General features: G+C 49.0%; 1 protein-coding gene across 3 annotated transcripts in view; it reads left to right on the forward strand.

Moving 5' to 3' along the window:
- The first annotated feature begins 1,728 nt into the window (after nt 1-1,728).
- PSD4 (pleckstrin and Sec7 domain containing 4) overlaps nt 1,729-18,956 on the forward strand; it is a 45,737-nt gene continuing 28,509 nt past the window's right edge. Inside the window, exon 1 of one of the 3 annotated variants that reach the window (XM_010366042.2) lies at nt 1,729-1,866. The gene's annotated coding sequence lies outside the window, so the exon portion shown is untranslated. Of the gene's footprint in view, nt 1,867-18,173; nt 18,523-18,956 lie in introns of those variants that run through there. The other 2 variants (XM_010366043.2, XM_030920955.1) reach the window with 2 other exon arrangements.

Below are 18,956 nucleotides of genomic sequence, written 5' to 3' on the forward strand. Positions count from 1 at the left end.
TGTCGCTGTCTCTTATCACCCCCAGATGGGACTGTCTAGTTTCAGGAAAACAAGCTTAGTACTCCTACTGATTCTAAATTATGGTGAGTTATAAAATCATTTCATTATATATTACAATGTAATAATAACAGAAATAAAGTGCACACAATAAATGTAATGTGCTTGAATCATCCTGAAGCACTATCCACTCCCGCCTCCCCCATCTGTGGAAAAATTGCCTTCCCCAGAAAGCAGTCCTTCCCTGGTGCCAAAAAGGTTGCACACTGCTGATTTAGAGCATGGTCTTTGGGTCTTGCCTGACTGTGTGTCTGTGTGTCTTTGATCAGGTTACTTAGCCTCTCTGTGCCTCAGTTTCCTCATGATGTGAAAAGCTTCCTAACTCGTAGGGTTGCCATGAGGATTAAATGTTTTAAGACAGTTTATTGCCTAGCACTCAATAAATATCAGGTGTTGTCAGGGTTGTTGCTGCTTGTAGAGAGCCTGGTCAGTGTCATTTTAGCAGCATCAAATCAAGAAATGTACCTCTCTAGGTTGCCAATTCCTAGGGGAGCTAAAATGTTCACTAGATATTGTGAATAAATGTGAACCTTAAACAGCCAATTCTTCCAGATGGATCCTGAGTGGTTAACTGGGCCTAGATCTGTTTTATTTTTCTGTTTTTACATGTCAAATGACTGGACCGTATTGGCCTAAATTTAAAATAGAGCCAAGTGGTCGTTTGCTGACTAAAGGTCACACAGGCTGAGCTGTCTGGAAGCCAGCACCTTTTGTTTCTGGGAATTTCAGAGCTCACCTGAACCAACCAATCAGAGCTCACCTGCCTTGGCCAATCAGGGTTCAACTGTATCACGCAGTCAGGGCTCAGATGTATTGATCAATCAGAAGTTAGCCTTGTCAAGCAGTCAGAACTAAGCAAATTTCAAGACTTCATTTGCACAGGAAACCTGTGTGGGACCATTTGCTATAAAACCTGAGCCTTCCCTTTGTTCTTTGGAAGCGCACCTTTGTTTTACAATAAAGGTTGTGTCTCTCCAGTTTACAAACTGCTTACTGGAAGATTCCATTTGGAGAACTTCTATTCACGACATACAGGAAATATGGAATCATTTAACTCAAAATGTCATTATATGGTGCCTTACATAGTTACAGAAATAGAAACCAGATCGTGCCATCAAGGGTGACATTGAAAAATAATAGCTTCTCGCCAATGACAACCTATTCTGAGCATATGTTTGCTGAAATAGATTAAGTGTAAAATCATAGCTATTTGCTTCTATGCCACCAATCCCCAAACCAACTAGTGAATATTCACTGTAAGTCAACAGTTACGGACAGCTGAAATTCGGAAATCAAATAATGCAAACTTTTTCTTGTGCCCAGTGAATAGTAAATGAATAAGGGGTTTGTAAGAACTCCAAACAATCCCTTTCAAGGCTTGCACGTATCTAGGGCAGGCCTCAGTTTCCGGTTTAGGTACTGGAAAAAGAGCCAGAGGGCTTTGGAGTGCCTGCAGCTCGCTAGCGCACAGGTCAGGCGGTGCGGTGCAGGGCGTGCAGGAGGTACCCGGCCTGCCTGGCGGCCCAGCCCGGCGTCACCGCGGTCAGACCAGTCCGACAGCTTCGCCCCCCCACACCCCAACCCTGGCCTGGTCTCAGCCCGCCCCTCCCTGCCCTGCGCCGCCACCAGCCCGCCAGCCTGCAGTCCCGGAAACCGAGTCCCTCCTGTAAGCGCCCGGAGCTGGACTGGCCCAGCCCCCCGCGCAGCCGAGGCCCCACAGCTCTCGCTGCCCACGGCTGGCGCCTGGGTGCGGGGCCATGGGGCGCCCGGGCCGGCGGGAGGCCGGAGCAGGAGCCCAGCGGGAAATGGGTAAGGGATCGTGGGGAGGCCTGGGCCGGGCGGAGGCACCCCCCGCCGTCGCCGCCCTCAACACTGACTGTGTGCCACGCACCGGTCTCGCCAAGCCGGTGAGCACCTGCAGAGCGGCTGTCGCTGAGGGTAAGGGTTCCTGGAGCAGGAAAGAGGGTTGAGAGCGAGCAGGGGACCCTGAGAATCCAGCCTAACCAAGTGGCGGAGACTGGGACAGCAAGGGGACACTCTCTCCACTGAAAGAATCAGCCTGGGCTCTCTCGCTGTGGGCTACTCCAGCTGCGCTGCTGGATCCTGGCTCCAAGCCCCGCTGGCGAGCAGGAGGAGCTCTTAAAGACCCAAGTGTCAGAATCAGGCGACACTGAGGGCTTTGCGCCTAATCGCTCATGGCCCTGTGCCTCAGTGGTTTCTGGTGCTCATGACCAGGCCAGGCTGGCCCCTGCTTGGTGGGAGCTGCCCCCCAGGAGTGCACTGGGCTAGAGGACCAGGCAGCTCTTCCCTATCCCCTTGGGTGCTGGCCCTTCTCCTAGGTGTGTCTAGCAAGAAAGTATCAGAGATTTCTGGGAAGGTAAACAGTGTCTGCTCAGCTGACAAACTCATATCCCTCTAGAATTTCTTTCTGGCTCTAGAATTGTCTAGCTCCTCTTTTCCGTAGGATGATGGAGGTAAGAATGTGAGTTCTTTGCTGGATTTTTCCATGCTGCAGGATGGACTTGCTGCTCTGGTCAATGCGCTCGCCAGACCTCTGTGTCCACGGTCTGCATGTCTAGGTTGGGGGACAGTATCAAAGTAAGACTGGGCAAGGTAAGCCCCATCTGCCCTTGAATCTCAGGCTTGGCCATCCCCGAGCCCAGAGCTGATTGAATGTAATTAGCAACTAATTGGATGTCCATGAGACTCTCCACATAAAGAACACACCAAGGTCAGGTTTAGACAGTGTGTAGCGCCAAATGATTCATTCTTTTCTTCCAGATGTGATATTTCCTCTATGTGAGGCATCTAAAGAAGATCCATTCATTCATTCATTCATCTAGCAGGTATTTACTGAGTGCCAACTAGGAATCAGGCATGTAGGGACTGCGAATACTACTGCACTTATTTGCATATGGGTTGGAGAGAGAAAATAAGCAAGTAAGCAGCTGAATGACATCATTTCAGAGAGCAATAAATGCTGAAGAAACAACACTGAAAAATTTTCAATCAGAAGGATATGGGGCATGACAGCGAAACGTGTAAGAGAATTTGGGCCTTAGCTAGAAAGTGCAGCAAACAGACTTTCTAAATTAGATGGGAAAATGGTCCCATGTTCAGGTCCTCAAAATCTAGGGACACAGGATGAGGTGCTCTCTGTTCCTATGAGCAGGGAGTTGTAAGCTGCCTATAAGAGATCAGTGAGAAAGGGACTAGTGGTGAGTAGCTCCTCTCTAAGAGTACGTTTCTTATTGGGAAGCTTAAATCTAAGACAGAGATGGAGATTCCAATGGACTAGTGGTGAGTAGCTCCTCTCTAAGAGTACGTTTGTTATTGGGAAGCTTAAATCTAAGACAGAGATTAAGATTCCCAGAAAACTTGGTCTATTGACTCACTCACTCATTTGTATAGTTATTCAACAAATATTTATTGAGGACCTGTATGTTCCAGGCACTATTCCAGGTTTTAAGGATACATCAATGAACAAGACAATCCTTTGTTTCATAGAGCTTATTTCTTGTGAGAGAAACAGACAATAAACAACATAGCAATTTTAATGTGGTGTCAGATGAAGGAAGTGAAGAAAAGCAAAGCAGCTTAAGGGGTCAGAGTTGATAGGGGCTGCTGTGTCCAACAGAGTAGTCAGGACAGGCTGTGCTGAGATGAAATTTGAGCAAAGACCTGAATGAATGTGGGACATAGCCATGTGACTACCTGGGGGAAGAACATTCCAGGCAGAGGGAACAGCAAGTGCAAAGGCCCTGAAGCCAGAGCGAGGCGTGAAAATGCTGGGCATGCTGGATGAACAGGGAGGAGGTCAGTGTGGCTCTGGGGTGGGGAGCAGGCATCTCAGAGACTCGTCTTAAAGGAGACCGGGGTAGGACTTCGCCTTGACCAAAGGCACCCAGGAAAGCAGGTGATGCCCCTCATTGCTGTGGCAGGAAGATTTACAATCTCCAACTTGTAGACAGGACTGGTGGTTTATGCCAAGTAGGGCAAGAGGTGATCAACAGAGATGGAGAGCATGTCTTTGGGTGGGAGAGGTATCATTTGCTTTTCTTACTCACACCCTGTGTCCTTCAAAACATTACGGACAGCCTGACTAACATGGTGAAATCCTGTCTCTGCTAAAAATACAAAAATTAGCCAGGAGTGGTGGCGCTTTCCTGTACTCCAGCTACTCGGGAGGCTGAGGCATGAGAATAGCTTGAACCCAGGAGGCAGAAGTTGCAGTGAGCAGAGATTGTGCCACTGCACTCCATCCTGGACAACAGAGTGAGAACCTGCCTCAAAAATAAAATAAAATAAAATAAAATAATAAAAATAACATTATGGGGCCATACAGTGAGAATTATAGTGGGCAGCAGACCCTGAGGTTTTCAAATTTAGTATTAGGTTGGTGCAAAAGCAATTGTGACGTTTGCCGTTACTTTTAATGGCAAAAACCACAATAGCTTTTGCACCAACCTAATAAATGCCCAGGGAATGGAAGATGAGAAAAAACCTGCCTTCTGGGAAAATTCCAATAACCTATTTTTTTCATCCTTAAAACTATTATATGATCTCATTAGCAGGTTTTTCTTAAAAAACAAACCAGCCCAAGAGCATATAAATCATTAGCATTTATTGAACACATACTATATGCCAGACCCTCCTTTGGGTTACTTGTGTGCAGTAACACAAATAATTCTCCCAGAAAGTCTGTGCAGTTTATACTATTTTGATCCCACTTCACAGATGAGAAAACTGAGGCCCAGAGAGAGTAAGAAAGTTGGCCAAGGTTACATGGGTAGTAAGTGAAGAATCAGAATTTGCCATCAGGCAGTGCTATTTTTGAGCCAAGTGCTCTCACACTATGCTGTAACAATGTCAGAGAGTCAAACTTGGGCCCAAATTTTGAAGAGATTCTGTCCACCAAATGGACTTCTGCCTGCCCTAACTTTTGGAGAAGCTCCTAGTTGGCAAATGAAATTGGTCCCTTTATAAAATAGTCGTGGCCGGCCGGACGCAGTGTCTCCCGCCTGTAATCCCAGCACTTTGGGAAACCGAGGCTGGCAGATGACTCAAGATTAGGAGTTCAAGACCAGCCTGGCCAACATGGTGAAACCCCATCTCTACTTAAAAAAAAAGAAAAAGAAAAAGAAAAGAAAGAAAGAAAAATACAAAACAGCCAGGTGTGATGGCTCGCGCCTGTATTCCCAGCTACTTGGGAGGCTGAGGCATGAAAATCACTTGAACCCCAAAGGCGAAGGTTGCAGTGAGCCAAGATTGTGTCTCTGCATCCCAGCCTGGGCAACAGAGCGAGACTATGTCTCAAAAAGAAACAAATAAATAAAATAAAATAGTTGTGGTCATGAGACATATTCCACAAATACTGGTCTCAGGTCATGGTGAGGATGCGGGTGCAGGGTGAGGACTACATAGGGTGCGGTAGGTCAGTGGGTCAGATCCAGTTAGCTGGGGCTCAGCCTTGTGCTCAGGATGCTAAAGCAGGAGGATGGCATAAGACCAGGAGGGCAGTTTTTGTCCACAGTGCATGACAACAGATGGTTAAAGAGAAGACAGCTGCTGGGTTTGAGCACATTCTACTTCTCTCCTTCTTTAAAAAAGATGTTTTTAAGATAGTACTGGCCGGGCACAGTGGCTCACACCTGTAATCCCAGCACTTTGGGAGGCCAAGGCAGGCAGATCACCTGAGGTCGAGAGTTCAAGACCAGCCTGACCAACATGGAGAAACCCTGTCTTATGAAAAATACAAAATTAGCCAGTTGTGGTGACACATGCCTATAATCCCAGCTACTCGGGAGGCTGAGGCAGGAGAATTGCTTGAACCCGGGAGGCGGAGGTTGCGGTGAGCAGAGATTGCGCCACTGCACTCCAGCCTGAGCAACAAGAGTGAAACTCTGTCTCAAAAAAAAAAAAAAAAAAAAGAACTTACACAGGTTAAATATTCTTTAAAAATATTTTTAAAGGCAATATTTACATGTATTCAAAAATCTTTTAAAAATATTAATGCAAATAGCCCTTAAGGTACACAGTGTAAAATCTCTTTCCCTCTCCTGTCCTGTCATCCTCAATTCTCCTCGGAGGCGATTTCTTGAGGATACTTTCAGAGTGACATATTCTATTTGTAAACAAGCATGTATGTGTATATACCTTTCCTGTCTTCTTCTTTTTTTAAAACATAAATAGTAGGAAATAATACTTAGGTATGCACTTCTTTTACTTTATATACTTAACAATCATTCTGCTTCACGACATATAGACAGGTTTCATTTTTCTTTTTTTTTTTTGAGATGGAGTCTCTCTCTGTTGCCAGGCTGGAGTGCAGTAGCATGATCTTGGCTCACTGCAACCTCCGCCTCCCGGGTCAAGTGATTCTTCTGCCTCAGCCTCCTGAGTAGCTGAGACTACAGGCGTGCACTACCACAACCAGCTAATTTTTGTAGTTTTAGTAGAGATGGGGTTTCACCATGTTGGCCATGATGGTCTCGATCTCTTGACTTTGTGATCCACCCGCCTCGGCCTTCGAAAGTGCTGGAATTACAGGCATGAGCCACCACTCCCGGCTTTTTTTTTTTTTTTTTTGAAACAAGATCTCACTCTGTCACCCAGGCCAGAGTGCAGTGGTGCAGTCATGGCTCACTGCAGCCCAACCTCTTGCGCTCAAGCAATCCTCCAGCCTCAGTGCCCTGCCCTGCCCAACCCCTGCCCAGTAGCTGGGACCACAGGCAGGCACCACCACGCCAGGCTAAATTTTGTAATTTTTGTAGAGATGGGAGTGTCACCATGTTGCCCAGGCTGGTCTCAAACTGCTAGCCTCAAGCAATCCTCCCACCTTGGCCAGCCTCCCAAAGTGCTGGGATTACAGTCGTGAGCCACCACACCCCGCCTTCGTCCTTTTTAAGTACATGTATGATACTGTATCTCATTGAATGGGCTACCGTATTTATCTAGCCAGTGCACTGTGGGTTTACAAGCTGTTTTCCCCATTTCTGTTTGCCGTGATGGACAATAACACATTAAGCATACCTGTACCTATATAATCTCAGTTCTGCGACTGTTTCAGCAGGAGGAATTCATAAATGTGGTTTAAAAGTTACTGCCAGCCTGCCTTCCGAAGGCAAGCTATTTGTATTTCTGTGGGTTGTTCACATACTTGGCCTATGTTTTCAATTGGATTTTCATTGTTGTTATTGAATTATCAATTCCTCTTCATCCCTCATTCCTAGTCCCAGTGATTTCCCCTCACACTTACCCTCTAACCCTACCCTCATGAGCAGCAGCTACTCTGACATATTTATGATAGGTTTATCCTTAGATCTGGATGTATTTTAGAAAGGTATATGATGTTGATTTATATACACATGTATTTTTAACCTGACATAAATTGCACTATGGGGCTGGGCACAGTGGCTTATGCCTGTAATCCCAGCCTTTTGGGATGCTAAGGTGGGAGGATTGCCTGAGGCCAGGAGTTCAAGACCAACCTGGGCAACATAGCAAGACTTTTTCTCTACAAAAAGAAAAAGGTAATAATAAACAAAAATTAGCCAGGTGTGGTGGTGCACTCCTATAGTCCTAACTACTTGGGAGGCTGAGGCTGGAGGATCACTTGAGCCCAGAAGTTTGAGGCTACAGTGAGTTACGATAGCATCACTGTACTAGAGCCTCAGCAACAGAACGAGACCCCATCTTTACGGGGTCACAATTGCTTCACCCTATAAATCATTATATTTTTCTTTCTTTTTAAAACCAGCACTTTTTTTTTTTTCTTTGAGACAGAGTCTCGCTCTGTCAACAATCTTGGCTCATTGCATCCCCTGCCTCGTGGGTTCAAGTGAGCATGCTCGGCTAATCTTTGTACTTTTAGTAGAGATGGGGTTTCACCATGTTGGCCAGGCTGGTCTCAAACTCCTGACCTCAAGTGATCCACCTGCCTCAGCCCCTCAAAGTGCAGGGATTACAGGTGTGAGCCACCACCCCTGGCTAACCAGCACTATGGTTTTTTTTTTTTTTTTTTTTTTTTTTTTGAGAGGGAGTCTTACTCTGTCTCCCAGGCTGGAGTGCAGTGGTGTGATCTCGGCTCACTGCAACCTCTGCCCCCCAGGTTCAAGCCATTCTCCTGCCTCAGTCACCCGAGTAGCTGTGATTACAGGTGCCTGCCACCATGCCTGCCTAATTGTTGTATTTTTAGTAGAGATGGGGTTTCACCATCTTGGTCAAGCTGGTCTTGAACACCTGACCTCGTGATCCACCCTCCTCGGCCTCACGAAGTGCTGGGATTATAGTCATAAGCTACGGCACCCAGCCACCAGCACTATTTTTTAAAAGATCTATTTGACTGCAGTGTGTACTCTTGGTTTGTTGCTTCTGATTGCTGCATTGTACTCTGTAGCTGGAGTTACGGAATTATTGTAATAGTCAATTCCTATTGGATTGGTCTAGAAAGATTGTAAGGAGAATTGGCATTATGGGGTGAGCCTCAAAGGATGAAGAGGACTGGGGAAGGAAATGAGAGCTGTCCGAGGGGACATGTGAACATGCCAACAGCATTTAGGGAAGGACCCATTGCCTGCTGGGGCCATAGGTCAGGGTGTGCTGGTGTGTGGTCATAGGAGAGGCTGGAGAGGTCTCAGATAACAAGGTTGGTCATTCCCTTAAAGCAATGGAAGAAAGAGGCAGTTAGGGGCTTTGTTGGGGAATGGGGGAGGAGGGTGCCAGGTAAAGATTTTCTAGGGCAGGAGTGATCTCCCAGTGGAGAATTAGGCAGGCAGTTGCTGCAGTTCTCCAGGAAAGCAAGGAGGGGGTGGAGCCCAGGGACCCGCAGGGGAGGAGGATTCAGCACGACTGGGGACCAAAGCCATGAGGGGAGAGGGGCCTGGGCTGGTGCCAAGGTTGCTAACTTGGGAAGCTGGTGGATGTGATGCCTGTCTAGACAGGTCCTGGGAGGCGCAGGCATGGGCATGGGATGGGAAGGATGCTTACAGGCATTTGAGCAGGCTGTGAAGTCTGATGCTCTGCTGTACATCCAGCTAGAAGATTCCTGCTGGTAATTAAGATGCTAGGCTAGAGAGGGAATTGAGAACCTTTAGTGAGTAGGTGGGAGGTTAACACGTGGGAGTGGGTGAGGTCCTCGCAGAAGAATGTGAGGGCGAGAGATGCCCAACCAGAACAGAGCATGGGGCAGGTTTACAGGGAGGAGCTGATGGACAGTGTGAGCCAGGCAAGAATACATGGTGACCTTTTGAACTCTGCCATTTCCTGGCTTGATAACCTCTGGAAATGATCCTCTTGGCATGGACTCTGTGCTGCTGTGGAGCCTGGGCAGGGGAGGGATGGGAGGTTGGTATATACAACAAGGCCCAACGAGTGGACACTGCCTTTTTGGAGCTCTCAGTTCTGCCTTGGAGGATGCATAGATATATTGAGTCAGAGAGGAGGGAAATGGCCCCAGGAAGCTTAGGTGTACAGGCTTTCCTCTGGGAGTATGAGCTCCCAGGCCCCAGTGCTTTTCCTGCTAGGAGCTGCCAAACCAGCCGTCTCTTTTGTCTTCTGAAGATGACGGTGGACAGAGCGTGCGTCAGCCCTTGCTGCTGCAGAGGGCACTGCGAAGCTCACAGCTTTGTTGCTATGGGCAGGGTTAAGCGTGAGCCTCCCCAGGGGAATACGTGACCCTTTACAAGGCCCAGGAAATGTCCTGCTCTGAGTTTGTCTTCCTCCTTCACTTTGTGAGAGCACACCTGTTCTCTGTTTAATGCTAGAGCTTTGCTTTTCTGCAACTCATACCCACTTGAATTCCTATTCAGTGATTGGTGGCCAATCAGGGCTAATGAGCATTACAAGGAAGACTTTCAGCTCTTTCTCCAAAGGAGAACATGCTGCAAAGGTCAGCTCCAGCTGCACAAAGAGTCTGCTCATTTACATATCCCTACTATAATTTTTGAGATGAGAGTTTTGATATATAATTATATTATTAAATAATACTTAATATTTTTCTTTGAATACATATACTTAACAACATAAAGTAGATGTTTTCTACTTTAGCGTTTTCCTAAGTCACAGGTTTGTTACACTATATCCTATTCTACTGCATATTCGAATAAATGATTAGCTATTAATGTTCAGTATGTGTACCACATATCCACGTAGGCAAACACAGCCTCAGATTTGTGGGTTCATGGAGAGGGTAATCTTGGGGTAGGTGCTTTACCCTAATCCTAGGTAGGGGAGGAAATAACCCTTTTCCTCTTCCTTCTTAGGTTTAGGGACTGAGACCTGCAAATTAAACTGACAAAAGCCAGATTAACAGAAGAAAAAGGTTTTATTCACATGTACATGGGAGTCAACAAAAGTAGTAGCTGGCTTGTTAGATAGTTAAAGTTCAAGGCCATGTACCTAACTCAGTAGGGGAAAGGGAGGGGGCAGAAACAGTAACTTTATTATTTTTGCTGATAACAGACATAAAGTATATTTATTTTTAAAAATTGAATACATATGAAACAAGCATGAAGAAATTGAAATCATGTATACTGTTGTCAGGCACAGATAGCTACTGTCAACCAATGCTTTCATGTTTGATTGCCTAAATACACAAACACAAACAAGTTTTTTTAAAAATTGGGACCATAGGCCAGGCGCGGTGGCTCACGCCTGTAATTCTAGCACTTTGGAAGGCCGAGGCAGGTGGATCGCCTGAGGTCAGGAGTTCGAGATCAGCCTGAACAATATGGTGAAACCCTGTCTCTACTAAAAATGAAAAAAAAAAACAGCCAAGCGTGGTGGCGTGCACCTGTAGTCCCAGCTACTTGGGAGGCTGACGCAGGAGAATTGCTTGAACCTGGGAGGCAGAAGATGCAGTGAGCCAAGATAGCGCCACTGCACTCCAGGCTGGGCGACAGATCAACACTCCATCTCAAACAAACAAACCAACAAACAAAACAAACAAATAAAAAACTTGGGACTATAGTGAAATTATAAATAGTTTTCTTATTTAACAAAATTCTGTGAGCATCTTTCCATTTCATTAGATACTCTTTAAAAACAAGATGGGCCGGGCGCAGTGGCTCAAGCCTGTAATCCCAGCACTTTGGGAGGCCGAGACGGGCGGATCACGAGGTCAGGAGATCAAGACCATCCTGGATAACACAGTGAAACCCCATCTCTACTACAAAATACAAAAAAACTAGCCGGGCGAGGTGGCGGGCGCCTGTAGTCCCAGCTACTCCGGAGGCTGAGGCAGGAGAATGACGCAAACCCGGGAGGCGGAGCTTGCAGTGAGCTGAGATCTGGCCACTGCACTCCAGCCCCGGTGACAGAGGGAGACTCCCTCTCAAAAAAAAATAAATAAATAAATAAATAAAATAAAATAAAATAAAATAAAAACAAGATGGCTAAAGATTGCCTAGGTTCACCATATGGCTATATGGCTACCCAGTAATCTATTCATTTATCTCGTTCCCTATTGTGGATATTGAGGCTGTGAGCATTTTTGCCATGCTGAGTAACTGCGTGCACATGTGTTTCAGCAGATGTTTTGTGGGTGCCTTCTGGTGCCAAGGGGGCTGGGGAGAGAGGGTGAATAACCAGTGCCCAACTCACTGCTCACGTGGAAAGGACAGGCCACAACATGAGCTTATCTAAAAAACAAAGAGCTGGGAAAGAGTCCAGGAGAAGGACCTTGAGGTGAGCTTTTGTGTTGGGGCAGAGGAGAGCCAGGGAGCTGTGACCTGAGTGGCCCCGTCTCTGGCCATCTGTCCACAGACACTGGGTGTGCTTCATTTGGCCACAGGGGGGTAAGGACAGCCTCCCAAGGCTACTGCATCGGTACGGGATTGGGCAAGCAAGTGAGGAGACGGCGGCTTGTCATTCACTTTTGTAATCACTTCCTGCCCTTCTCCAGAGCACCCAGGGCAGCAGCAGCGCACACATGCGCTTAGAGGTCAGTGATGTCAGCACTGGGCTGGGCTGTTCTCCCTTTCCTCTTTTCCCTGCCTCTAGGAGACTTCTCCCTCCCACTCTAAGGTCACGGGCGGCAAGGAGAGGCACTTTTGGCCCCTGCCACGTGCCCAGTCATTGGAAGCCCTGGCCCAGCCCTACCTCCCTGCTCTGATCCTGGGAGCCCACAGCTGAGCTGGCCAGTGGGACTGTAAACATCTTACCGGGCAGAGGAATGGATGGGGAGGCAGGTGTTTTGTCTGCCCTTCTCCAGGGCCAAGGCTTGTGGAGGTCAGAGAGCTGGGAGGGAACAGGGCCTTTTCTGGAGAAAGGAGCATGTGGCCACCTCACTCTCAGCCTTCTCTAAAGTATAGGACTTTTATGGAGACTAATTTGGAGCCCATTTGGATGCTTCAGTCCTGCTCTCTCACCCTGCCCCAGGACAGTATTTCAACTCCATTAGCACAAAGGTTTTCATGAACTTCCAGTTGGGAGACATGAGTCAGGCTTACCCTGTCTAGCTCTGCTCATTTGGGAAGAAGACCTGCTCCCCACCTGGGTTTTCATTTCTGCAGCCTGCAGTGGTAACGGGGTACAGCAGAAAGTGCATTTGGAGGGTTCCACAGGCCTAAGTCCGATCCCAGCCTTACCATTTCCTGCCTGTGCAAGCCCAAGTGACTGCTGACCCTCTGTCTCCTCATCTGTTCTGTAGCCTGGAGATAATAAAGCCCCTCACCCTGATCCCAGAGCCCCAGGAACTAGAGATGATGCGTGGAGAGGGCCTGGTTAAGTGCCAACACACTGGGGTCCTCAGGAAAGGGTCCTGGGCTTTATGTCAGGTGCCATTTCCTTCATTGGTGGCCTCTCTCCTCTCTCCCCTCTGCCTCCCAGGAGGGGCTGACTATGTGCTGAGATCCCCAGGGCCCCTGTCCTGGAAGGTGGGCTCCACTCGCTGGTCGGTGCTCAGTGTGGAGAAGCCGCCTGTGCTGAGCAGTTGCTTCTGCAGGCAAACAGGAAGCAGCTTACCTTGAGGGAGGCAGCAGAGTTGCCTGGCTGTGCTGTGTGTCTGCTGTGTTGTATGTCCTCTGTGCCGTGGGGAGGAGGACAGGCTGGGGAGGGAACTCCCAACACACACACACACACACACACACACACACACACACACACACACACACACAAAATATGTAAGACCCACTGTGTGGAAGGAACGGGGAGAGGCAGGTCCCATTCCCCTTAATACTGTCTTGAAGAGAGGCTGAGCAACCTTTATTCATTCATCAAATGGCTGTGGAGCAAGTGTGAGCCAGGCACTCTGCTGTAAAGCACATGGGCCAGTCCTTGCCGTGAAGAAGTCAAGGGGAGGATGGGAACCCATAACTAAGCCGAGGGGCAGGGCCTGGACTTGGGGAAGGGGGAAGATCACTGGTGCCTCCCTTTCAGCTTCAGGAAGCCATGGATTACCAGGAAGTCTGGACTGGAGGGGGCAGAGCCCCGACTTGAGGAGGTGACACCTCATCTCTTGGTCTCCTGGCTTCTGCTTTCCGCATCTGGTGCCAACCCCACTTGTCCATAACCTCTAGCCATGTACAATATAGATCACTTTCGCTTCTAATCTTCCTGCACTTTTCAGCAGCAGTCAACCAAGCCAACCACTTCCTCTGTCTGAAGTAACCACCTTTTGTCTTCTGTGAGAACATGGCTCTCCCCTTGTTTCTCTCACCTTCGCAACAGTCCATTTTCAGTCTCCTTTGTAGACTTGTACCCTCCCAGCCGGATAGGCAGCACCTTCCCTCTCCCAGCTCAGATGGGTTCCAGGTGCGTTTTTCAGTTGCCTACTTGACATATTACACAGGTAGTTCAAATCCAATATATAAAACTTAAACTCTGGGCCGGGTGCGGTGGCTCAGGCCTGTAATCCCAGCACTTTGGGAGCCCGAGGTGGGCAGATCACCTGAGGTCGGGAGTTCAAGACCAGCCTGACCAACATGGAGAAACCCCGTCTCTACTAAAAATACAAAATTTGGTAGTGGCGCATGCCTGTAATCCCAGCTACTCGGGAGGCTGAGGCAGGAGAATCGCTTGAACCCGGGAGGCAGAGGTTGTGGTGAGCTGAGATAGCACCATTGCACTTCAACCTGGGCAACAAGAGCGGAACTCCATCTCAAAATAAATAAATAAATAAATAAATAAATAAATAAATAAATAAATAAAAGTTAAACTCTGGATTTTCTTCCTGAGCCTCATCTCCCAGTTCTTTCCTATTTCAGCAAATGCCATTATTACCACCCATCTGGTCGCTTAAGTCAGAAATCTGGAAGTTGCCCATGACTTCCCCTCCCATCTTGACCCCTCGAATATAATGAAGCAGCAGGTTCTATAATCATATGCATTCCCAGCCCTATGTCTCCCTTCTCTCCTATGACTGTCCTAGCCAAGCAACTGTCCCCTGTCACCTGGACTCTCACAGAGCCTCCTAACTGGTCTCCTTGAACTTACATAGCCTCTACCATCTCTTCTCCATATGGCAGACAGATCCATCTGTTCTCCATATAGCAGATGGACGATCTTAAAAGTAAATACACAAATACTCTTTGACCTGTCATTTCTCTGCTTAAAAATGTACCCTGGGGGTTGGGCGTGGTGGCTCGTGCCTGTAATCTCAGCACTTTGGGAGGCCAAGGTGGGCGGATTACCTGAGGGCAGGAGTTCCAGACCCAGCCTGGCCAACATGGCAAAACCCCAACTCTACTAAAAATGCAAAAACAAGCTGGGTGTGGTGGCACAGGTTAGTAATCCCAGCTACTCGGGAGGCTGAGGCAGTAGAATCGCTTGAACTCAAGAGGTGGAGGTTGCAGTGAACTGAGATCTCCCCATTGCACTTCAGCCTGGGAGACAGAGCAAGACTCCTTCTCAAAAACAAACAAACAAGGCTGGGTGCGGTGGCTCACGCCTGTAATCCCAGCACTTTGGGAGGCCGAGGTGGCCGGATCATGAGGTCAGGAAATTGAGACCATTCTGGCTAACACGGTGGAACCCTGTCTCTACTAAAAATACAAAAAATTAGCCGGGCATGGTGGCGGGCGCCTGTAGTCCCAGCTACTCCGGAGGCTGAGGCAGGAGAATTGCTTGAACTTGGGAGGTGGAGATTGCAGTAAGCCAAGATAGTGCCACTGCACTCCAGCCTGGACAACAGAGCGAGATTCCGTCTCAAAAAACAAACAAACAAGCGAACAAACAAACAAAAATGCACCCTGGGCCGGACATGGTGGCTCATGCTTGTAATTCCAGCACTTTGGGAGGCTGAGGCGGGTGGATCACTTGAGGTCAGGAGTTTGAGACCAACCTGGCCTACATGATGAAACCCTGTCTCTACTAAAAATACAAAAATTAGCCAGATGTGGTGGCAGATGCCTCTAATCCCAGCTCCTTGTGAGGCAGAGGCAAGAGGATTGCTTGAATCCGGGAGGCAGAGGTTGCAGTGAGCTGAGATCATGCCACTGCACCCCAGCCTGGGTGACAGAGTGAGACTGTCTCAAAAAAAAAAAAAAAAAATGCACCCTGTCTTGCCACTGGGGTGCCCGTAGGATCTGGCCCTGCCCCTCCTGGGCCCCGGGACTGCGCTGCACCACACTGGCTTGCTTTCTATTCCCTGGAAATGTGGAGACCTTTCCCACCTCAGGGAAGGAATTAGAAGCCGAAAATGCCCTTCCATGCTGGACAGTCCTCACCAGGACATGGTGCAGCCTCAGAGGCCTTCCCGAATTCCCATGGCAGTGCGCTCACCCTCACTGCTCTCTTATTTCTCTCTGCTTCTTCCCAGGCATTCCTCACAATTTATGATAAAGTTTGATTCAGGAGTCCGATTGTTTATTTTCTTTCTCTGTCAGTAGACTGGAAGCTCCCTAAGAACAGGAGTTGTTCTACAGTAGACAGGCCTAAGCAAACCTACCCCAAAGTCTGAGGAAGCTGAGAAGTTGAAGAAAGAGGCTGAGAAAGCTAGGGGACTTTCCAACAGAAGCCATGTAGGTGTCTCAGGCGGCGATGAGATGAGATGATGGATCCTCGCATTAGCACCCAGACCCAGGGCTCATATACCATAGGGTAGGGGTGGTTCAGATGGGATTTGTAAGACAATTGAAGTGTAATATCAAGGTTGTTTGACCTACAGGTAGCACTTATGGACTTACAGTAAGTACTTGCTCTTACACAGGGAACAATAGATAAACTGGAAATCATAGAGGCCCTGTCTTGGAACTGGGGTCACTCAGTTAAGTCAATGTGGCAGGTTAGCTTTCAAGATGGACTTGTCTCAGCTTCCACAGGGGTCATGTGTTTTATTCCTGATGGGTCAGCGGCTTGTAGCATAGAGCCTACACGGAACAGGTGCTGGCTTTGAGCCATGGCCATGTTCTGGAGGCACCCCTAGAGGCTGGGGGCTGGAGTGGAGGGTTTGCATTTAGGTCTTGGTGACTTCAGGTTTCTGACTTACCCAGCTTGATGGAGACAGAGTTGTAAAAGCTGAAATATATGAGGAAGAACAGCTTGGAGAAGAGAGGGAACCAGGTTTGCCTTATAAACATGGAGTTTGAGGTGCTGGTGAGATAAGTGTGCCCCCAACATTTGCCAGCCGCAGGAAGTGGAGAATGGAGGACCGCATCTGATATGTCCGAATACATGAAAGTTAAGACTAAAGCTCACAAACTGTCATATAAAATGTATCCTGCCGGGTGCGGTGGCTCATACCTGGAATCTAGCACTATAGGAGGCCAAGGCAGGTGGATCACCTGAGGTCGGGAGTTGGAGACCAGCCTGGCCAACATGGAGAAACCCTGACTCTACTAAAAATACAAAATTAGCCGGGCGTGGTGGCACATGCCTGTAATCCCAGCTACTCGGGAGACTGAGGCAGGAGAATCACTTGAACCTGGGAGGCGGAGGTTGTCGTGAGCCGAGATGGCATCATTGCACTCCAGCCTGGGCAACAACAAGAGCAAAACTCTGTTTCAAAAAAATAATAATAATAATAATGTATATTCTCCTACCTAATTCTCCAACCTCCCACCTTCATCATGGCCTGGAGCTCCAGGTTGGAGGGAGGATTCTCAGTCGCCTCTAAGTGTTGCTGCCACAGCACAGCCCACCCCAGCCTTTGGTCCATGTCACAGCTCCACCTCTGTTTCTCTTCCTCACCCTGCTCTGTATCATACATGCGTGTGGGTGGGTGACCTGCCCACAGGTTCAAGCTCTCTCTACCTGCTCCCGTCTCTGCTATCAGGACTCTTGCCAGCGCTCCACCCAATCTCGGGCAGTGCAGTGTGCCCACATGGGGAGGAGGCCATTTGGGCCCCAGAAGTGGAGAATCTCAGGATCTGGGGCACCCAGAGTGTGGTGGAGAAGCAGGGTGCACGGGCTCCATGTTGGTATGTTCCTGTGGACTCTGCACCCTGTGGGGAGGGGTGAGACTGTGGGTTAGCTAGAGCCCGACCCTCTCAACTCTGGGTGGGGTGTGCATGTGAGTGCACAAGTGAGGGAGTCTCCTGGTCAGCTGGAATCGTGAAAATGAGAGTTCAGGGAGGGTGGGAGTGGTGGAGCCTCAGCAGAGAAGTTGATGGTCACTGATGCTGAGGAAGTAGATTGGGTGGAGGGAGGAGAATGGCATGTTGAGTGCGCTCCCCACCAGCCTCATTCACACTCGTGGACACTGCGGCCTGTGTCTCGAGGACATGTGTTGAGAATTCAGCCGTGGGGAATGGAGGTCCATTGGTTCATATAGTCAGAGGCTCTGTATTTTAACCCCAGCTTTGTGATTTTCCAACTGTGCAACCCTGGGCAGTGGCTTAGCGTCTCTGAGCTTGCCTCCAGATCCAGATCTGTATGATGGGTTTATTAATGCTTCATAAAGTAGGTGTGAGGAGGGGTTGAGGTGCTATTGGGAGACACTTTGTAACTAAAAGGCAACTCTATCACCTGCGTTAGTACCAGTGACATGAGACAAAAACTGAAATGTCGTTTGTTAAAAACCAGAAATTGCCTGACTTAGGGCCCTCAGGTCTCTCACTGGGTGCCCTGAAGGGGACTGAGAGCCAGGGCAAGACTGAGAACCTGGGGCGGAACTGCAGGGAGGAAGGAGGTGGGGCCTGCTTACCAACCAGGCCTCGGCGGCCCCTTCCCCTTTCAATCCCAGGCCCCTGCATGGCAGGGAGAGGACAGTTCCACCATGGCAGGTTCTTTCTAGGCTGGTGTGCAGAGTGGGGGCCTCCAAGGAGCAGAGGCATGGGGAAGGGAGTTGGAGGCGCTGGGCCTAGGAGGAGAGACTCTTGTCTTGTGGGCAGGAAGTGTGAGGTGTTGAGCAGCTAGGAAACCCTGGGGAGGCAGCAGGGAGCAGGAGGGGTGTGTGTTGTGGTGAGGAGGAGCGGAAGTCGGAAGCTCCAGCCGTCACAGTCACATTCACTGGGCAAGCCGACTGTGCAGCCAGGAAGTGCTCTTGGGGACCCCAGGCCAAGCCATCCCTTCTTGGGTCCTTTGGAGGTGAGTTAAGTGGGTCTGCCTAGGGTGGGGCTGGAGGAACCTGCGGGAGCAGGGAATATGAAGAGTCATATGTGGGTCCTTGTGGCAGGGGCTGGGGCAGGTGGGCAGGGGAGAGGCGAGGGCTCTGGCAGTGCCGTGTGTACCTGCCATGACACCGGGCTAGGCTAGGCCCCTTCTTCCCCCTTCCTGCTCTTTGTCTCATCCCCCTCCTCCCTCAGCCTACCCCTCCTCATCTGAGCCTTCTCCCATTCCCTGCCCTGGCCCCACTGACCCCTGTTGTTTCCCTTCCCTAGCTCCCAGCAGAGCCCCTGAAGGTCTGCAATAGTGAAGGGTGAAGGAAGTTCCTTGCTAAATCTCTTGTGAGTGTCACTGGGTCCCCAGTGACTACTCTGGCTGAGTACCCAGTGGGGGCTTTTGTGGCCAAAGGCCCCAAG

This window comes from Rhinopithecus roxellana, chromosome 17 (genome assembly GCF_007565055.1).
Source record: "Rhinopithecus roxellana isolate Shanxi Qingling chromosome 17, ASM756505v1, whole genome shotgun sequence".
Lineage (NCBI taxonomy): Eukaryota > Metazoa > Chordata > Mammalia > Primates > Cercopithecidae > Rhinopithecus > Rhinopithecus roxellana.